A 12,756-nucleotide genomic window follows, 5' to 3' on the forward strand; every position below is an offset into this window, starting at 1 on the left:
TAGACAGACAGAAAATGAATAGAATGATAAGTGCTATTCTTGATTGGTCAGGTGCTGCTGGAAGAGATGTGTCTTTAGGTGTTTTTTGAAAATGGCTACAGACTCGGCCGCACGAATTGAGATAGGCAGGTCATTCCACCAGGTGGGAACGGCCCAGGAAAAGGTCCGTGAGAGCGATTTCATGCCTCTCTGGTATGGCACCACAAGGCGTCGTTCACTAGCAGAGCGTAAGTTCCTGGAGGGTGTGTAAGTCTGAACGAGCGAGATATCCGTCCCGGTGTGTACAGGCCTTAAAGATACCGAAACTAAAGGCATAGGGATAGCGTTCACACTTATTGAAATGAACCGCACTAACAGAGCAATCGCACCAGGGTTTGTTTCAATCGAACCAAATATGCCAAATGTGAACACACCCTAAATCTCACTGCAGTCATGGAGAAGCAATTAAAATGTTACATGAAGGAGATCTTATTTTTTTATTCTTCTTCTTCCAATGGTACATTATTATTTTTCTAAATTAGGTCTGACCAAACCATTAAACAGCATACTAAAAGTCAGATGAACTGATTGCAGCAGTTTATTTTTACAGTATATAGCGGGAAAAACAGAGCTGCAATTGTGTTACTGAAAGTACAGAAGTCTAGACAGCGAGCAGCTCATTTCCAGGGCACATGGTGCAGGAATGGAGTATTGACTGGAATAGACTGGAATTGTATCTGTGACAGAATGCCAGATTACTTAGATTGTAGATTACAAGTAAATGGGTGCAGCTGGAAAAAGGGCTGTTTTTAATGTGTACACAAACTACAGCACCTGCCGGCAGCCCTAATCTTAACCACTGAGAACAGCATCGCTACAACCGCCAGAAAGACGAACTCTAGCAAGCCATAGCAATACTGCAATTAATGCGAAAGGTTCTTAGGAGTTTATCAGTGATGCCTCGCTATTATTATTGCTCATAACCCCCAGCAACCACCCAGAACACCCTACCACAAAGAAAAGCACAAAAAAAAAAAAAATTGAATATAAAGATTATGTCTGATTTATGTCAGCTTGCAAATTTTCTGTTATTAAAAAAACAACAATTGGTAATCAAGAAGAAAGAGACGTTTCATAAAACTGATTGATTTAATTATTTTCAAGGTGGGAAAGATGAGCAGACACATTTTTCGCTCTCTGAGGATGTTTGAGCAGGGGAGGAAAGAAATCGCTGTGTCACTGGCCTGAGATTCAGACAGACTGATCTATCAAAGAGAGCACGGCCTCAGAAATACACAATCATTACGTCCACGTCTCTCCCAATCCCTCCCACGAGGCTCTGCTGATCCGAGGTGTATCTGACAGACTCTGTAATAACCCTGCCGTGGTGGAACCAAGCAAAGGTGATATTTACACAAGGGAGTGCATCAAAATATGAACATACCCAAACGTGCAAATCCGGCAATAGACACATAGTACTGTGTTTAACACACACACTCACATGGTTATATAAAGGTGTGTAAACACGATTTGTCAGCAAATTCCCTGGATTATGGCGGATGATGTGCCTTCCTAACATGCTGAAAAGAGCATGGCAGGTCATAGTTCATCTAACCCTCTGGGGTACTTCATTTATGGGTCACACTCAGGACCTTCGGGTCAAAAATGACCTAGAGGGTAGGATTAAGATAAAAAAGATTTGAGTACAATCAATTAAATATATATTTTTTCAAAAATATTTTTCTTTTCTTTTTTGGTGTTTTGAGATAATTTATGATTTATAATTAATATTAATGCAATAATTATGACCCATTTTTTCCCATTGAATATAATAAAAAAAATATATATATAAAATATATATTATATTAAAGCTGTATTTCATTTTAGCGTCAAGCCTAGGCCTCATGAAAACATTTTTTTTTTTTAAAGATCGGTGCCATCCGGTGGACACATTGAGCATTTTTTTCACGCAATAGCACATTTTTACCACTATAGTGGATCTTGCGTTTTATAAAAAAATATAAATTCATCGGAATGGTCCGAAACTTGGTGACTTTATTGGTACTTGGTATACGAACACCCCAAACAATTGGGGACAGGATTTGATAAGTCTAATTGGTCATAAAATAAATAGACCCACTCAGGACCTTCGGGTCAAAAATGACCCCTATAGAAAATGAATGGGAAATTGGCAAAAATATGAAAAGTTTTTTTTGTGCATACAATCTACAAATCAGCCAGGATGCAGAAAAAAAGGACTCAATAGTGAAGGGGTGAATCTCTAAAACATCAAGAGTGCAAAATAGACAAAAAACTCACACACACACACACACACACACACACACACACACACACACACACACACACACACACACACACACATACTTATACACACACAAACACACGCACACACAAATGAACGCGTGCCATTCCAAAAGCTAATTATGTTTTTGTGTGTGAATTTTTTTGTCTGTTTTGCTCTTTCTGCACATTTTTAACTCAAAGTACCCCAGAGGGCTAGACTGCCTTTTTTCCTCGATAACTAATTCCACACATGCAAAATATTCCTACAACAAAACCAAACGTTTTTGTGATGGATGATGCTGTGAGTGCTTGCACTGTTGGTCGCCAATATTCAAGGAAATAAATAGTATACAATTGTATTATAATTGTATATAAGATAGTCAGTGGTAGCAAACAAACAAATAAAAATCATTTAATTTAAAAATAATAAAGTAAATGTTAAAGAAAAAGAATTACACATTACAAGTAACTCGAGTTACGTAATCAGATTACTTTTTTCAAGTAACTGGAAAAGTAACGTATTACTTTTAAATTTACAACCAAATATCTGAGTTACTTTTTAAATGAGTAGCGCAAGTTACTTTGTTTTTCCATTCATTGACAGCTCTCTCATCCCTATGTCGAGAAAAATTGGGAGTAAGTGCAGAGGCGTTGTGTATGAACATGATGGTTATTGTAGTTCGAGACTTAGCCAAATCCCAATTCTATTTCATACCCCTTTGCCTTCCCCTACCCCTACACCTACCCGTTCCCCTAGCCCCTTGAAACAGACTGCCAAGGCGTAGGGGTGAAAATATTCCCCTAAGAAATGGGACACCACTACTTTACCATTACACGTCATCATACCCCGTTTCTTTTATTAGTGTCCTGTGACATTTAACCAGTATGAACAGCAATGAAGTGTGTAGGCTATATCTAACAGAAATCAGGCGCGAGCACATTTAACAAATGACTCACTCCCAACAGAGTTTTGCGCTGTATTTGGACTTAATAAAACAGCGCTCTTTTTCAGTTCAAAAACGTATGAGCCAGAGTTTCCTAAGATGATACAGAATGATACAGAACATTCAAGACTAGTGAAGCCGCTTATCCATCGGGCCAAACTGTTCTCTTTGTTTATTAACCGTTCCATTCCGTGCTGATCCGAGCCGGCCGGTACGGATATGGTTTCGTTTTCTACTGTGGTGCTGTGATAATGTTCATACGTTATACGTCAAGTCAGTCATTGCCTTGGTAACACAAGAGTTTACAGACGATATGTGATGCAAATATCGACTGCGTTATGAAGGATGACCAGATATATATTTTTTAACTATTATTAATGTGTTCAAATCACTCAAATAGTGCTTTTAGCAAGCTACGGAGGAACTGGCAGCCAGGCGCCACGCAAGTGATCGATCCCAAGTGGCGACATACACACATTCTATGCAGCATGGTAGTCGGTGGAGGGAAACTCCTCATACCTCTTCGTTCGAAGTGTGGTCCTGAAAAATCTTCGTTTGAAGGGCTATCTGGCCCTTCCCCTTACCCCTACCACTCCAGCCGAAAGAGAATCGAGACACCCCTACCCCTTCACGTGAATGCGCAAAACAAAGGGGGAAAGGAAAGGGCTAAGGGGTAGAAATGGAATTGGGCCTTAGTCATTCTAAACCCCGCCTGCTCTGATTGGTCAGACGGCCCAGTCTGTTGTGATTGGTCGATTGGAAACCAAATGACCATTACCATATCTTAATTTCGGATAGCCCTTCAAACAAAGATTTTGCATTTCCTTCAGCCTTATTATGTCAATTTTGGTGTGATAGGACGTGTACATTTGCCCAAAAATAGAATATTTTTGTTATAAAAATAAAAACAAGCCCAGCCCAGGTGAGAAAAAGTAACGTAACACATTACTTTTCCTAAAAAGTAACTAAATAACTAAGTTACTTTTTAAGTGAGTAACGCAATATTGTAATGCATTAGGCCTACTTTTCAAAGTAACTTTCCCCAACACTGAAAATACTATACATTTTCAATAAAAAAATTCTAAAATAATGTACATAATATAGATTAGGGATGCACAATATATCTGCTACCATATCGGTATCGGCCTGATAAGAAAATTTCGATGATGTATTAAAGCGGATAAATAATGGATTATGTCCTTCCACTGAGACACTTCAGATGCGCACAGTTCACCTTGATGGTTTTGAACCACTTGAAATATGATTGGAATCATTTAAAAAAAAAAAGGAAAATACAATTAAGTACAATATGTGCAGCTCAAGTCTGTCATATATAGGCTATATACAATTATAATAAGAAGAACATTATAATTGTGTGCTTTGTACATGGCTTTTAATGGTGAGACTTTTGTTTTTGTAATCAGGCTCTCAAAAATGATATAAAGATTTAGATTTATCGGCCAGTATATCAGTTATCGGCTTTCAAATATAAATAATTATTGGTTATCGGCCAAAATGTTAACATCAGTGCAACCCTAATATAGATATATAAATGATATAAATATGCTATATGTACTTTCATGATATGTACCGGTACAAGTTCTCTATTGACCTGATTGGCAGGAATAGCAAAGTTAAATTTAGACCTTGCATGCACACATACCAGCATGTACTAGATTGTACATGCTAGCAACAACAGTGCATACTAGAAACAAGTGCGAGTATAAATGCACCATAAAGCACAAAAGTACAATGCACCATAAACACACGCACAAAGTACAACAATAAACACTCGATTGATTAATTTGACTAAAGAAAGCATGTACCATCATTGCTATAGACTTTGAAGTAAACACATGTCATTTAGACAGCCGTTGTGGGTTTGTTTTAAGGCAGTTTTTGCGCCTGTGCGTCATGCTATGACTCCTACAACTCAAAGTGCCGCAATGTTCTGATGTCATTATGATCATTAATGTCACAATCATAACACTCATCAATGGAAATCTGTTCAGTGTCATATCCTGCTTTGATTAATATGCAGAATCTCACTAATTGGATGCCTAATTAATTCAGCAGGGCCTCCTGGAGATGTTTTGGGGCGACGCACAAAAGATGCCTTGAATAGCACACTGTCAGATGCACCGTCATTGAACGAATAGCCACAGGCTTTAAAAATAATTTCAAATACACAAGTGTGGAATAAATGCTTAATATGCTTAATAATAATACAACAAGAATTTAAAAGTAAATGGTGTCTGATAAAACATGAAAAAGTGTTCAAATCTCTAACCCTAAATAAGTAATAGTGAAAGTTGCCTTAGCAAACACTACTAACAAGTACCAAACAACTCTACACTCTAAAAAAAAAGGCTCGTAATCATAGGGGAACCTTTTTTAGTGCTATATAGCACCAATTTTGGTGCTTCAGTGGTTCTTCAGCGGTTCTTCAGAGGTGCTATATAGCACCTTAGTCAAAGAACCGGTGAAGAACCTCTGAAGAACCGCTGAAGAACCTCTGAAGAACCGCTGAAGAACCACTGAAGCACCAAAATTGGTGCTATAGAGCACTAAAAAAGGTTCCCCTATGATTACGAGCCAAGAACCATTTTTGGTGCCATATAGAACCTTTTTTTTTTTAGGGTGTACAAGGTGAGGTCAAGTCAAAACACATTGCATCAAACTGCCTTTTGATTTTAAGGGCTGTATCAAATAGAAAGTACTCAATTATGGAAAGCGAGCGTTAGATGAACCAATGGAGTTATTGGATGCAAATTTATTCAAAGCATATGCAAAATTATGAACTCCCATCTATCGGCTTCTCATCTCTCTATTCCACTTCAGCTCACGTTAGGAGGTGTAGCTGGAGAAGATTTCACTGAAGTGGGGGATTTATTTGAGATATTTTGCCTTAATTCTCCATTCCTGGGGTAGCTCTTGCTCCCGAAACATTAAAAATAAATCTTCTTCACCGCTGAAAGAAAAAAAAATTAGAGAGGGAAGAAAAGACCACCTGCATTTCCCAAATCCCATTCGGCATCCCTATCCTGCATTATGAAGGAGCTTGTCAGGCATTGAGTGGCCGCCTGCCTCCTCTTCCTCAGCTCCCCGACTCGCTGCTCATTCATCATTTACACAGGCAGAGGCAGCTAAACCTCAAATACTGACTCGCTGCCTCGTACCGCCAACCGACACGTCTCATTCAAACACTGCAGCAAAACTTTCAGAGCTTCTTCGCCCAGAAAACATTACAGCAACAACCTAAAATCTAATTTCAAAATCATTCATTTAAAACATATCAAATACAAGCAGAGCTGCAACAATTCTATATAAAAAGTAGCAGCAAAATCTAATATGCATTCGAACCAGTGTTCTTGTTTACTAAAACTATTAAAAAGTATTAGATGCTTCAAAATAGACTATGACTCACCCTTAAGCACTGCAAAAAAATTTCTTCTTACTTAGTAATTCTGTCTAAATATCTAAAAATTCTTAAATCAAGATGCATTTACTAGATAAGTAAAATGACATAAGATATTTTTTCAAAATTAAGTTAAAAACAAGCTAAATTGTCTGCCAATGGGGTGAGAAAAATAATATTTTTTTCTGATTTAAATCTTGTTTCTTATTTCTATCCCAAACAGAAATAAGATTATTTTTCTCACCCCATTGGCAGATCATTTTGCTTGTTTTAAACAAGAAGAAAACAAGAAAAAATATCTTATGTCATTTTACTTATCTAGTAAATGCATCTTGATTTAAGAATTTTTTGATATTTGGACTGGAAACAAGAAAGAAAATACTAAATAAGAAGAGCATTTTTTGCAGTGAGTCATCCTTGGTGTGTATGAGATTCTTCTTTCAGACGAATAAAATCGGAGTTATATTCAAAAAGTCCTGGCTCTTCAAAGCTTTATAATGGCACTGACTTGTTGGTTCGTTTATGAAGTCCATAAAAGTGCATCTATCCATCATAAAACTGCTCCACACGGCTCCAGGGGGTTAATAAAGGCCTTCTGAAGCGAAGTGGTGTGTTTGTGTAAGAAAAATATCCATATTTAAAACATTATAGACTAAAATAACTAACTTCAAGCATATTTATGGCGAAAGAGTAATCCTTGAAGCATGCGTATTGACGAACGCAGAAGCGCAGAGGATAGAGCAAAACAAAACACCGGTCATGAATTAGAGACTAAAACGCGAATTTTTAAAGAGAAATGGCGGAGGATTTCGATATAAGAGAAAAGGGGCTTGAGTTTGTTGCACAGCACTATCCGCAAGAGGCATCAAAGCTTGCAATGCTTCTATACATCGCGTCTATAAAGTTTTAAATATGGATATTTTTATTACATAAACACACCACTTCACTTCAGAAGGCCTTTATTAATCCCCCGGAGCCGTTTGGAGCAGTTATATGATGGATTGATGCACTTTTATAGACTTCATAAACGACACAACATTATATGCCATTATAAAGCTTGGATTAGCCAGGACATTTTTAATATAACTCCGATTTTATTCGTCCGAAAGAAGAATGTCATACACACCTAGGATGACTTGAGTGTGAGTAAATCATGGGCTAATTTTCATTTTTGGGTAAGCCTTTAAACTTAAAAATCTTAAATGAAACAAACTAGAAGTATTGCTTTCACAATCTGAAATAAAATAAGTTTAAGATGAATTATTAAAATTACTAAAACTAAAGAAAAAAATTAATTAAAGCTAAAAAGTTAAAAAATATGAATACATACTATAATATATAATACTAAAATAACTGATTTAAAAACTAATTTGTATTAATTATTATAGCCAACATTAATATATAAAACATACATATTTTTAATTATAGTATTTTATTGTACTATTTTTTTGTTATAATATTACAATAGATAATATAAATATATAGCTATTTATATTGTTTATAATATAAATATTATTATATTATTATTATATATTAATATAATTATTTGTTTATTATTCTAGTTAAAGCTGCTGTCCGTAACTTTTTTTGTGTTCAAGATTTACAGATTATATAATGAGAATGTACAACATGGATCCATTTTCCAAACCGTGTTTTTGTCCTACCCTGAATCATTATGGTACACTTATAATGCGTGTTTATATTGGGACTATTTCAGACCGGTCTGGTAGGAACCGCTGTGGAGGAGCACAGTCCCTGCGTGACTCGCCATACACATAAACAGAGAGAAGTAGCTCCGGCTGCGATATTCTTCCACAAGACGCATGCAGTTCTGTTTATTAACCGCTAAAGCCGGACTGCAGCTTTAAATATTGATAGAAATTTTGCCATGTATTCTTCCAAAATTGTAATCTCTCAGTTAAGTAGCCTAAACAATATTATCAAGAAATTATTCAATACTAGTAAAATAATAATTAAACAACAGAAGAAAAAAGGTTAATAATTCTCAGGTATTCCTATTTCAGCGTGATGTGAGGGACAGATGGACGAATAAATAAATCATTTTTCAAATGTCTGATTTTTTACAAAAAATCTGAATACGGAAGAGTACGGTAAGACTTTATTTATTTTAGTATTGACATGCACAGAAGTATCAGTACATCCTTAAATACAAGTGCTTGTGGCACGGTAACATTTAAGCCATTTAGAAATCACCATTTTCATAAAGCCGAGTATATCCTGAATTTCAGAGTGTGCAATCAGACATAAAGACTAAATGCATATCTGGGATCGTGTGTGACAATCGCATCTGATGTATAATGCCAAGAGAGGAAGAACACTTGTAATGTAGAAAGCATTTTAACAACAATCAAAAGAAAGTCAGGCCATTCGGAAATCGTATTATAAGGGTGGCCGTGCACTCAAAGCAAATGTGTCCGAAACGCGTGTCTCGGAACAGGCTGTTTTTTTTACGTCTTAATCCAGTTAAAATCACGGCAACATGAGCCCAACAGGAAACCGGGAGCAATTCAATCTGCAATTCTCCTGCTTATTAGGAAGCTGAGTGCTGGCTAGCGCAGGCTCGTGAGCTTAGTGCTGCACCAGAGAACAGGGCCACGCACCACAGCCAAACCCAGAGACGGCGAGCCGAATGCTGGGTAAACAACGCCGCCGCACAGCTTTCTCCCGGCCCCCTCGAGAAGCACAAGATCGGAGATGCGGGAAGAGAAAACGCTGAAGCTTATCCCAAAGACTCGTCTGTCCCTTTCCTAAAGCCCACGACAAAGAAAGCAGCCATGAATACTGTGGAGGCCGATCTTCCTGCCAGACTTTAATCCATGGAGAAAAAAACCCGATGAGGATGCTTGGGGCAAAGAGGCTGCACATCGACTTTGATCTGTGCAGAAGTTGACTTTATTGTGGGGGTCTTTTAAAAGCTGTGGTTTGAGCAGCCAGCTGTTTAAGACGGAAAGGAACCTCCCAGAATCTAAAACTCAAATAAAACGGACTGATCATGCCGAACCAAACCCTATACGATTTACATTCAGACTTCAAAAGCAGATTGTAAGAGGTTTAACACATTTTACTCTATTGGTCCAAATCCAGACAGTCTGCAAATGTGACGGGCATCAAATCCCTATTGCTTGCAAACTCCTGACACTTTTGGACACTTTTTAATCAACAGAACAGAAGAATGAGGACAGAAAATAATAGGAAACCAAAGGGAGGATTTCCCACATGAGCAGCACAGCTCAATGTGTCCTGAACTCTTAGGCCACAGCTCAAACACCCTTCTGGCACTGGTAGTATGAACGATATACAGTGTCTGGATGAAGAAAACAGATAAAAACAACAGTGATGGATAATGACTAGAGCCCGACCGATTTGGGTTTTTGGGGGCCGATGCCGATATCGATATTAGGGAGTAAAAAAGTCCAATGTCAATATATCGGCCGATATTCTTTGTGTATATTATAGTACAGTGCCAGTCAAAATTTTGGACACACTTTCTCAGTGGTGTGTCCAAACTTTTGACTGGTACTGTATATAGAATGCAGTATATACTGCACATAATATACATGCATTATACATAAATACAACAGAACAAACATACAAATGAAAAACAGTTATTTTCATGTTTTTCATGTAGGTCTAAACTAGATTTTCAGGTACAGAGATAGTAATCAAATGTAAAATATCACTTCATAATCTTCAGTGTATAAATATAGATGAACCCTTATTAAAGTTATTCAGTCAAGAGCCGTGAGTGATTTTTTTTCTGTCTATTGTCATCTCGTCTTTTATGAGATGACGCTTCCCTGCCATTGACGGGATTTTTCCGTGTTTTCACTGTTCTATGATAAGGGTCGCTATTACAGTATAGTACAATCTCCTGATCAAAAAACAGGAAAAGAAGAAGCAGAAACAAGCGATCTCTTATACGCATAATCATATGTAAAATAACGCGATCATCAACATTAAACTGCCAACTGCCTAAACAAAACTGTCCAAAAGTCCGGCCCGCGGGCCAAATGCAGCCCGGGGATGAATTTCAAACGGCCCGCAGCGTCTATTAAAATATATTATATGTGGCCCGCCAGACATAATTTACAAATGCATTTTCACAATGTCAACGCAAGAGGGCAGTACTAGATTTTAGGCCAGGGAAACAGCGCCAAAAGCGGAACGAAACAGCGCGGCTTGTGGGGTCTATGTTGAGCAGTGCAACTTGCGAGCTCTGAATCTGAACAACTGTGTTTACTTGCTGAGTGTCTCGATCACGCGACCACTAAACAGCCCGTGAGAGTTCGGGACACAGAGGTCTCCGGTATGAGCTTCGAATCTCTCTGTGATTTGATTTAATTTAAAGCCAGTTAAACAGCGCTGACTTAATCAACAACACTAATGTGCAAATCAGGAGAAACACTGAGCCGATTCAGTTAAAATACTTTTCAAACAACAATTCGACAACATTTATAATGGATTTACTGTGGTAATACTAACTGTAACCGTGGTAATTTGTCAGAAATGTAGGTTAATATCTCATTTTATTTCATTTGTAATGTAGACGTATTAAATGAGTAATAAAGGCCAAATTAAAGACTATTTTTGTCATAAACTTGCAGTTGTGCATTTGTATTTATATGTTTATAGACCATAAAGCCATTCTAGATATAGAAATAACATTTTTTACTTTTTACCATGCAGTGAGGTGCCATGTGTGCACTGCAAAAATTCTCTTATTTAGTTTTTTGGCTTGTTTCTAGTCTAAATATATCAACAACAAAAAAAATTAAATAAAGATGCATTTACTGTTAAATGACATAAGATATTTTTTCTTGTTTACTGAAAAATAATATGAAATTCAAGTTTTTGCAAATATATCAAATATATATATATCAAATAAATAAATAAATAAATATCAAATATTTAACAAGCAAATATATCTGCCAATGGGGTAATAAAAATTATATTGTTAATAAAAATAATAGTGTTTCTGTTTGCAATCTTCTTTCTTCTTTCTGTCGTAAACAGAAACAAGATTATTTTTCTTACCCCATTGGCAGATAATTTAGCTTGTTTAAGCAAAAACTTTAGATTTTTTTACCCAGAAATCAAGAAAAAATTATGTAATTTTCCTTAGTAAAAGCATCTTGATTTAAGAATTCTTAGATATTTGGACTGATATTTGGTTTTTGGCAGTGTGGTTTTACCAGTGGTGATCTTAATAGAGTACTCGTTACTTTAATAGAGAATAGAGTTCAAACTCACTAATAATATTTAAATTTCACCCATTAAAACTTTTTGGTGGATGAAAGTTTTACAGATATTGTTAAATATCTATAAATTTATAGATCTCAAGATAGGTCCTATCTCAAGCTACTCTACTGTCAGCTCAAGCTTTTGTCAAATCTGTCATGTTTCCAAGAAACAAAACATGTTAGTTTATGTTCATATATATATATATATATATGAAAAAGAACCGGCCCCCGGGTGTGTCCACAACATCGAATCTGGCCCCCTCTTAAAAAAGTTTGGACACCCCTGACTTAAAGGGTTAGTTCACCCAAAAATGAAAATTCTGTCATTAATTACTTACCCTCATGTCGTTTGACACCTTTAGTACCTTTTATGGGTCTTGAGAGTGTAAAGTGCATTGTGCCAATGGAGGCCTTTCTGAGCCATCGGATTTCAACTACAATATCTTCATTTGTGTTCCGAAGATCAACGGAGGTCTTACGGGTGTCGAACGACATGAGAGTAAGTAAGTAATGACAGAATTTTCATTTTTGGGTGAACTAACCCTATGTTTACGATGATACTCGACAAGACAGGCATTTTGACCTAATTTTGTGTGAATATTCACGCGCTGGAGACGAGTGGGCGCAAGTTAATTTCGGTGGCATATCTGTGGCATATACGCCGATGCGATACATCTGCGACAGGCTCATATATATATATATACATACACACACACACACACACATCACAGAGAATCTCTCTGCATCAGCATTTGAATGGGGTAGTATTGTTTTTTTTTATTGATTTCTTTTTTGCCTTTGATAGATAAGGTTGATAATTAATTCTGTCTATTAAGACAAAATGCATCTA

The 12,756-nt window shown here is 36.8% G+C and overlaps 1 protein-coding gene across 7 annotated transcripts in view; it reads right to left on the minus strand.

Annotated features, from left to right (window-relative positions):
* The window catches only part of ssbp2b (single stranded DNA binding protein 2b), a 140,872-nt gene that overhangs the window by 58,480 nt on the left and 69,636 nt on the right, over positions 1 to 12,756 (minus strand). The window lies entirely within an intron of this gene.

The sequence above is a fragment of the Gobio gobio genome (assembly GCF_949357685.1).
Source record: "Gobio gobio genome assembly, chromosome: 22".
Lineage (NCBI taxonomy): Eukaryota > Metazoa > Chordata > Actinopteri > Cypriniformes > Gobionidae > Gobio > Gobio gobio.